Source organism: Ips typographus, linkage group LG6, assembly GCF_016097725.1.
Source record: "Ips typographus isolate SLU linkage group LG6, UJ_Ityp_2.0, whole genome shotgun sequence".
NCBI classification, from domain to species: domain Eukaryota; kingdom Metazoa; phylum Arthropoda; class Insecta; order Coleoptera; family Curculionidae; genus Ips; species Ips typographus.
In genome coordinates this window covers 3460550-3469219 of record NC_138427.1, presented here as the reverse complement: position 1 = coordinate 3469219, position 8670 = coordinate 3460550, and positions in this window count along the sequence as shown.

The window sequence follows — 8670 nt, the reverse complement described above, 5'->3', positions numbered from 1 at the left end:
GTCATTTATTTGTATTTTTATGAAGCCTTTTCACGTAAAACCATTTCAAACATTTTAAACGGCTCAGAAATTTTGAGCCCCACTTGGACACCGATAAAGTCCTCGGTGAAAGTTAATCTTCCCCAATTATGCAAAACCGCTGTTTTCGTTTCAATTAAAAAGTTTTATTATGATTTTCCCTTTTCAACTTTGTGTTTTTTAAAAGCACAAAAACATTTTATTAAAGAACGTCGCCAGTAAACATGAATTGTTTAAGATGGTATAATGAAGATTAGAAAACTCTTGTCAAATTAACTATACTTTAACTAGGGCTTTAATAAAACAGGTTAATTTCTTCATAAACTTGGTGCTAGAAAAACTTAATAGACTTCTGGCTCGCAGATAAAATTAACTTCTCTATTTTTGGGCGACTCAATATCGATCTGTTTTGCGATGCAAAGTCTGAGAGTGTCGTAAAATAAATGGGTAGTATAACCGTGAAAGCATATAACGACCATTCTTATAAGCAAAAGCAGTAAAAATATAATGCATCCATATCGATTACATCCAGAATCAGGTTATAAATGTTAATAAGGGTCAGTTGGATAGAAACTTTCAACAAAGGATAACTTTCCGTTATTGTTCAAATCTTTTCATTAAGGATCAGTTAATGTGGTGTTGTTGTTTTTTATTTCGAGCTTTAAAAAAAAACGGAAAAAGAAGAAGTTTGATCAAACAGAAAGAAAGAAAATTAATTCTGTTTGTCAGGCTTGGTGTTGCCAAACTTTGAATAATATAATTTTCCCAAAAGCGTTTTAAAAAAGTTGCCAGTTGTAAGACTAAAATTGCACAGATTTTTAGTCTTAAAAAGCTGCAAATTGCTTCAAAGAAACCAGCTTCACGTCACATTTGTCAAAAATCCTGCTCATAGAGCTCTAAAAAAACATTAAATGCGAATTTTAACAGATAGAGCAGAGTTTTAAAAAAGTTTTGTATTTATATAGCTCCATGGAAAAGATTTTGATAATTTCCAAGTTTATAGCACGTTGAAATGTGCTCAGAATAAACCAATTTCTACCCATGGACCTATAAACAAGCAGTTAATATGATTTATAACTGTAACGTAGTTTAACACTAATTTAAACGCTTTTCAAATGATGAGTCAAAATTTTATTCATAGACCGATAAAGGTGCATGATTTGAACTGATTGGACTGCCTTTAACCGCAATTTGCACCGTCGAACTTCAAGCCCAGCTTAAGTTAAGCATGGTCCAGACTGTGACTTTTTCAAACTGTGTTCGACACAGTCTCAACCACACAACTTAAGCTTGGCTTCAAGTACGACGGTGCAAATGGGGGTAAACAATGTTTCATAGTTTAATAGAGTAGTATTTGACAGACTATCATCGTGACAGATCAAAATATAACCACAACAGACAGTTACATGTCACAACTGCCAAAAAACTACTTATGAAACTATAAAATGCATATTAATACGATAATATGATTGACAATAATTATATTGATTTCAAACCAGCTTAGTAGTTTTATAGCTTCATTAGCTGGCATTAGACAGTTACCACCATTTTGACACATTTAGATGTGTTCCAAATCAAGGTGTTATCTGTAAAAATTTAATTTATGAAGCTATAAAGTACATATAACGAAGTTCAGCACTTATTTAAACGCTTTTAAAAAAAATATTTTTGTTTAATAGTACTATGGTTTTGATTTTGCCAGTTGACACGTTTGTAACATATTAAATTTGGTCCGAAACATACAATTTTATCTCAGAACTGTCAACATTGTATTCATAGACCTATAAACAAGCATTAAATATGATTTGTATTGTTTGGGCTGCTTTTAAGAAAGGTTATATAATTATAATTTTGAGTGTGTATTGTTTGACATTTACCATCTTTTTGATTAAGATATGTCCAAAATTGACCTGTTACCTGTCAAAATTTCACTTATAAAGCAATAAGGTACGTTTAACACTAATTTAAACGCTTTTTAGATGATGTTTTATAATTTTATAGCTTCGTGTGGTCGTAATTGACAGTTTCCAAGTCAGTAAACAGTTAAGTGGACAGTCGTCAATTTTTTTTTATAATCCTGTGTATTGACAAGTATTTTTCTTGCATAATCAAAAAGTTAAATGGATGAATGTTGTATTAGTATTTAGCATGTTTCAAAAAAATTTTAAAGTATTTTCCAAATCTAATTTTTTTAGAGGGAATTTTTTCCAGACCTGGTAACACTGGTTTTCATAAAGAATAAGCAACCAAGTTTTCCTTATCCACCGTGTTATTAAAATTGTAACATGTTACGTACTTTTTCTATAATTTGTACCTATTATATTATGTTTATAAATTTGACCTAAATTTTGAAATATTATTAGTTTTAGACCGGTATTTAACAGCATAGTATCACATTGAGAGTCGATAACAAAAAATCGACACTCATTCAAGATGAAAGGGAGCTGAAACGTCCAAACTACTTACCAATATAATCTGCCAACTACCATTGCCAAAGTATTAACCGAAAAGTAATTTTGGGACAAGGGATTGAGTTCAGTCTTGGTCATTTTCGTTGGATAAAAACAGTATTTGAAATCTCAAAATAACCTGTAAAAGGTCGAGGTGTTGGTCGTTTAAGTTACACAGGTGATTTAGAATTGTGTTGAAATTGAACAGGGTATCTGCAATATGCTATTGAAAGACAACAAGAGGAAAAGTTAACTAATAACAAAACTTTTGTCGTCGTCAATGAAGTTTCGGCTAACATAATGTATAATTTGACCTACTTTCGAAAAATACCTTGTATAAAGTAATCCAATCCTTTACGAATCTACGTCAAATAAATCTATCATAATAAACTAGTAATGGATGACAGGATTACTGACAAACCTTATGTGTTTTCTGATTTGGTTCGTATGACTAATGATTTCTGGACCTGTCAGTTTAGAGTAAGGTCGACAATAGAGCATACACTCTACATTAAAGCTTTGATGATGGATTTTTTACTTAACATTCAGTCAAAAAGTGATTGTTCAGCTTCCTCGAAAAAATATTAGATGCCAAGAAAATATTCTATCAATTTTTTGTTTTCGAGATATTTCGAAAAAACTGAAGATTTGATGACTTATTACTTGGTTGTGCAAACTGTTTGTTGGACAGCAGTTAAACTTTGACATGGTTAAATAATCTATCGTAGTTTGTTTTTGAGGTTAGAATATTAAAAAAACGATTTTTAGAGTAAAATCCTGGCAATTATTTTTCATTTATCTTTCTAGTCCCTTGTGACATGTGGAAATACAAATCTTCTGTAAACTTTGATTAACTAAGAAATTAATAATATTACACTAAATAAAATAATTGGAAAATACATTAACAAGCATGTACTCAATTATCAATTTATTTTTAAATTTAAGTGGGTTGGTATGCTTGTTGGCAAGTAACAGAAATGACACACGTCAACCTCGATGTAAAGCTAGTATTACAGATAGCGGCATTTAGATTTGTATTACCTTTGCTACACCAACGCATGCTAACCGAGTTATTAAAAACACAGATTAAAATATTTTCTGTAATTTTTGACGTGTACAGCTGTCATTTAATGAACGAGTCAAAAATCCCCAAATAAGACACCTTTAATGCAGTGTTACATAAATGCTTATTCTTTCTCACTGGGAAATAAAATACACTGTATTATTGTTTAGTTTTTTATCTCAATTTCCTTATTCAAAAAGGTGTCGACAAAATGCATAACATGTAAAAGTAACACTTTTAGCTTTTGGAACCCAAATAATTCTTTCTAATATTTAAGGAATATCCTCTTGCTTTTTGAAGAATGTTTCGCATTTAAGCTAACAGGTCTGCGGTTAAATAAATCACCACATAACCAGAACGTAAAGTTTCGTTCCATAATGCGTTGTCTCAAACACATTAGGTTTAGTATTAATAAACCTAAGGGTGCTTTTTCGGTGCCGTTATAAATCCTTATTTGGAAGCCGCCAGTTTCTTAACCTTGTTTAGAAGACAACCAGCGAAGGGCGCCCGAGGAAACTGCTCCTCCTGGTAATTTAATGCCACTGAGGGGAGATTCCGCTAAAAGCTTTTATTGAACACCATTATGTTTTTATTTTTATTGTCCACTTTATGTCGTTCGGAATTTTATTGTTTTGTTACCTTTTCCTATGCCCGCGATCACCAGCAGAATTCTAATTAGCCCAATCGATAAACGTTTCTTGGTAAGTCCACGTTTTCCCGACCAAAATGTCCCTTTTCATTTCTTATTAGAGTGTTGAAAGAAGCCAGACGGCGATTATTCTTCATAAGCGGCAAATTAGGTATTTTTGTGAGGGCTTTATTAAAGGAACACGCCTTCGCGGATTTCGTGACTCCAGACACGCAAGTAGGAAAACCTGTTGGCTTAATCACTTAATCTCCTTTCCCGTTCGTGTTGTATAAGTTCCAGGATGTTAAATGTTTAATGTTTTTGCCGTTAGGGGTTACAGTCTTTGGATTTGAGGATTGGCACGTACCTAAAACCCCCAGTTCCATAGGTAGAGAGGCTTACTTGGCTAAGTTGTCCCTGTATCTTTTAAAACGTAACTAAAAGAGTAAAAGGTTAGAGTTTCCACTAAAACTTTATTTAACTGGTTGTAAGTGCGTTGTAGATGCATGACTCTGTCAAACTACTGCACATGGAGTAGTACTGAGTAATATTTGTTATATTTCTTGTATGTGATGACTCTTTCATCTTGAGAGATAGTATAATAGCTTACATGTGGCATTTTTGACACAAAACTGTTTTCTGTTTAGGTTATGGTGTAGCCACTCAAGGACTGAAAACCTTTTTGGAGAACTTGTGGGCGAAATCATCATCATCATCATCATTCTCAGCGTGTTTCGGTCCATCTTTCATACTCACTCTCCAAGCTGTCTCCATACGCTTCTGCCAGCTGTTCTGCTCATCCATTGCACTCCCATTACTTTCTGGAGATTGTCCTTCCACCTAGTCTTTGGACTTTCTAGGTTTTTACTGCATCCTCTTGGTCGCTATTCGTCAGTTACCTTTGTCTATCTATATTTTCCTCCGTTCTCATGAAATGTCTTGCTTATTTCTGTCTTCTTCCTGCTTTAATCTTGCTACGTCTTCAGCAATGTCAGTTATCTTTGATTCTGGCGGATCCAATTGATGGTTTTCTATCATGCAGTAGTACTTCCAACATATTTCGTTCCATCTTCTTTTGTGCAATTGTTAGTGTGTCCATTTATTTGTTGTTTTGTACCCAAGTTTCCATAACAACAATATGAATATCCTTGTTCATGCAACTTCAATCCAATATGTGACAAAACTGTGGATTAGTGGCTTGCTCCTAATCAAGCACTCTATGAAGATGATCACCGACATGTTTTTTTCGTCTACCATCTGCAATGAGGTTGTCATTTCATTTTTAATTAGGTTCCACCAGCAGATGTGCTTTCTGATGTCCTAAATATCTGTTTGACCCAGGATTATTTCCAATTAAATGGCAAGACTCTTTAGCGATAGGTAAGGATCTCTCTCCTTGGCCGAGATATAATGCATCACCTCGAGCAGAATTCTATAGATGTCCTGCAAAATTAATAACTAGTAAGACTGTTGCTGTTATGTTGAACATGAATCATAAATGACGATGAAGCAGGAGGACAAGATATCATCAGTAGGATATCAACATATCTTTCGACAAGTTCATATGATAAAGTAACAACCATTGAAAATATCAGTCATTCGAGGGATTACGTGATTTTCTCTATTACGTACATAAAGTAAGAACATGGTAGAAAACGTGCCTGAATATCGTATTCCGTTTACTCATTTAAATCGGCTTATCATTTTGAAAGCTTTTATACCAAGCTTGCGCCAAACAAAAATTCCCTTTCTATATCGAATATAGGCAAGCAGTTTTATTGCCTTTCATCTCGCTATTTCGCTATCAATTTTCGGTAAAAATTTCAAAACTTACGCTCTCGAATCTTCCATATCGGGCGCACTTTATATTTACTGCCGATATTATCCGTCTTAAAACCGTCGTTCTTGTTTCAGGAAAAAAAGTTGCGATTCATCGAAGTTTTCCGTCATAAAACTTCAAAAATGATGAAAAACACGCAGTGCTAGCTGCAATTACCATCGATCAGAAAATCTTTTGATTTTTCCTGTGCGTTAAACTAAATTATAATTATTGATCTAAATGTTATACTACAAAAGCAAATTGACAAAGCGCTGAAAAACAATTAACATCCAAACGAAACCCCAATGAATCCTCTTTGACCTGTGACATGAAATTTAAAATCGTCACGCCACTCGTTTTAACATCCCATCAATAAAATCATAAAATTCAATCAATTTTTGATAACCGGATTTGCCTCTTATAATCGAATTAAAGTCAGTTTGTTTCAGAGTGACATGACCTGAATGTGTATATAATTTTTTCGGAACGAATAAACAACAACCAATTTTTAGTAGCCACCGAAGTGTGCCAACATAAAATTTTCTAAACGGGAAAATTATTGTCGTCTGAGCCAGCACCGAGAGCTTTTAAGTTAGAAAGCAACCCTGCTACATTGTCAAAGATATTTTACGATCCTTTTATGTGGTGAACCAAAGAAGTGGCCTGGAATTGCCTTTTTACTGAAGTCTCGTAAATGTAATCAAATCGCACTTCTAAGAGACGGAACTTTAGACACGTTATATAGGCTCGTGGAATATTCATAGAGGGAATTTTGAGTGCTACTGATCGCATAAAAGGTACGTGTCTGAATGTCTCTCAAAAAACAGAAAGAGCAAGCGAAGAAAATTTCTAAAGTTGTCACTACACATTGTTCCATCTGCTAATAAAGTAGCTAATAACTATTTGGTCACTAAAGTGTATTTCAAAGATTAATTGTCGAATAAGTTGCATTCTTATTTCATTGCAAATTTATTTATCAAATTGTTATTTGATGGATTGAAATTCAAAAAGATGTCTTGTCATCGTCAGATGAATTTGTTTTGTTTTATTTGTCATTCCTTTGGAATCCGACGGTGTTAATTAAGCCTTTTAAAGGCAATCTGTTTGAAAAAGCAGAAGAATTTCGTGACCATGGAATGGAAATAAGAAGCACAAAAGGTCAACAATAGTAGATTATGATTAGGTGTTTCTGGATCCGCCTTATGAAATAGCCTATAACTATTTGGCCACTAAAGTGTATCCCAAAGATCAATTGTCGAATAAGTTGTACACGTATTTCAAGGAAAGTTTATTTGTCGAATTGTTATTAAAAAGGAGGTTTTGTCATTGTCAGATTTGTCATTTATCATGTTAAACAGGGTTATTGCTCGAATAAAGTATGTTTGGCGATTGATATTGTCACGAATGGAAGACTCATTACTTTAAAAGATGGACTTATTATTTAAAAGTATAAATTCATTGAATTAAAGCAGATATTCGGAGATGGAAAAATAATAAAATGCGCGAGGCAAGGTTACAGTCAGAATGCACATAGTGCATCATTGCTATTTTTAGTGATGACAAATCACCGCTACTGCTATGCAGAAAGGGGAAGCGCCCAATCAATCGGATATAAACTAAGCTAGACATGCGTTGGTAAGAGAGACGGTCGGAGACTCCGCCTCATAACACCATAATGTAGTCGTCCCGAATTCTGCAACCCGCACCGGGTTCGTAAATTAATTGAATAGTAGTAAATATATTGAATTCCAATTGCCTTCTTGCGAACAATTCACAAAACTAAAAATATTTTCTTGACATTCTTTGGGCTCATCAATTTTACTATCAAAAGCTTTGATAACAAGAATATGATGTTTGAGTATCAGTACTATTGTTTTGATTCGTAACTTATTCTGATTAATATCAAATGTCCACATTAAAACATTCACCTAATGCCCTTGATACATTTAACACTAAAAAAATTGTTTATATTCAATATGAATCGTTCCTGTTAATTTCAATAAAATGGATTTGGAATATAAAATAATTTATTCTACTGAACGTAGCCAACGCCGAGGTTTAAACAGTTTGCGTTGTAGACTCAGCGATTTCAACGAAATTGTGTAAAACTTCGCAAATTTCCGAAGTTTTAATGGATCAACTTTCCAAAGTCTCTGCTAAGATGCATATCGATAATCAGCACCTTTTCTAGCTATTGAACTACAATTATTTGTTAGTTACAAAAGGAAATTACGCTGTGCTACGAACTGCACCGGTGAACACAATAAAATCTCAGAAACTTAGGAACTCCTCGAATTCAGCGAGTTTAAATGAAATTAGCATTTTCATTGGGCATTTGCATAACCTTCAAAAGCTTTTATAGATTACGAGGAAAATTTTGAGTTTCATTAATATTTATTAAGGGATTATCTGTTCACACTTGTAAACATGCTTTTTAATAGAATAACTCATTAAATGTTTTTGTTTTAAAGATATTGAGAATATTTTACACAGGTAACCGTAAAATTCACAAAAAAATACAGGGCGGTGTGAAGCAAAGTGCGAAATCTGATTACGCATTTAGATCCGACCCTTCAATTTGTCACGCCAGTCTAAAATAAAAAAAGAAAACCTTTTCGAATTGCTCGAATAAAACACCATGCTAAAACCCTGAATGTATAGCTGGCTGCGTTCAGCCGATCCAGTAATCCGG